We start from the raw sequence: 1,545 nt of genomic DNA, 5'->3' as shown, positions 1-1,545 counted from the left end.
TAGAACTGCCTTAGATTATTGCGCTGAGAGGTAGATAGTCATATTAGGGCACTTTTAGAATCGTTAGAGGACTGAGAGGAAATCTAACAGTCGGTAATCATAACAGCCTTGTAGGGTTTCCTAGGTTTCTTCCTGAGAAGGGTCGGGAAGTCTTAGCATTGAAATACCTTAGGGTTTAGTATTTAACGATCCCGGCTCCATACAACAATAAAACCGTTAGAAGTCCATTCATTGTCAAACCGGATTCATGTCTAGGTAGTCTTTAATCTCATCTGAGTCAAAACCTTAGTTCTTCGTGCGTGCTTTAGTTAATTTTAATTTAATCATAATTTTAGGATTTTAGCAAACCCCCAAACACAATATTTGTTAGTCGTGTCAGTATTTAGTCTAAATTGAGTCGTTAACGTAATTCGTAGAGTCCTTGTGGGTTCGACATCCGGACTTACTTTTCTGTGCTAGAGTCGACCGGTACACTTGCCGGTGAGTAGTTTAGTCTGGTTTAGGAGTCTAGATTTTTATTACTTGAGTCTTAATTTAGGGTAATTTTAGTTTAATTAGTTGAACTACTTTTTCCACATCAAGTTTTTGGCGCCGTTGCCGGGGATTCTTGGCAATTGCGTTAACTGCTTTGTTTGGATTTCAACTGATATCGTTACGTGCTTTTTGTGTGTTTGTGAGTCGTAGGAGTCCAAGTACTTTTAGTATCTTTTTCGTATTTCTTTGAGTCTTTTATTGGAGTCGTTTTACTTGTTTGTTCTTGGTTTTGCAGTTCATGCCCCACACGCGTTCGCAGGGACCAGTGAAGCCACCAATTGACAAGTCTTCCGTCTCCACACCAATCCCTCAGGTTCGAAAACCCCCAACTTCATCTTCAGCCCTTTCTGACTCTACACTTCCATCTAAACCACCGAACTTCGACTTTACCCCTAAGTCATCACCCCACAATTCCCCACCACCCTCCCGTCACCCTAGTCCACCACCAGTTCACCAAATGGCCGAAAACCAAACTGTCCACCAGCGTTCCACCGCGGGTTTTACCGCAAACTCACCCATCACCCTCCCTGAAATCACCAATGATAAGTCTTGGCAAATTCCTTCATACATCATGACTGCCATTAACAACTCTTGTCAGTTTCACGGTCGTGATGATGAAGACGCGCCAGCACATATCAACCGTCTCACCCGTCTGTGTAGCACCTTCGGTATCGAAGGTGTGAATCTTGATGCCCGCTATCTCCAAGTCTTCCCCTTTTCGCTTGCTGGCCGCGCAGCCACCTGGCTTGATTCGCAGCCGGCAGGTACTTACACCACTTGGGCTGGACTTAGAGATGCCTTCCTTGCTAAGTATTTCCCACCTGCGAAGGCCTCCCGCCTTCGAGATCAGATCCATTCCTTCAGAATGGAGCCTGACGAACCTTATCACTTAGCATGGGAGAGGTTTCAAACATTGCTCTCGCGTTGTTCCCAACATGGACTGTCGGATTGGGCCTTAGTAGAAAAATTTTATAATGGTCTTACCCCTGAGTGCAAGGCCCGATTCGACAC

This window comes from Helianthus annuus, chromosome 11 (assembly GCF_002127325.2).
Source record: "Helianthus annuus cultivar XRQ/B chromosome 11, HanXRQr2.0-SUNRISE, whole genome shotgun sequence".
Taxonomy (NCBI): Eukaryota; Viridiplantae; Streptophyta; class Magnoliopsida; order Asterales; family Asteraceae; genus Helianthus; species Helianthus annuus.
The sequence above is the reverse complement of the archived record's forward strand: the minus strand, read 5'-3'. Positions refer to the sequence as shown.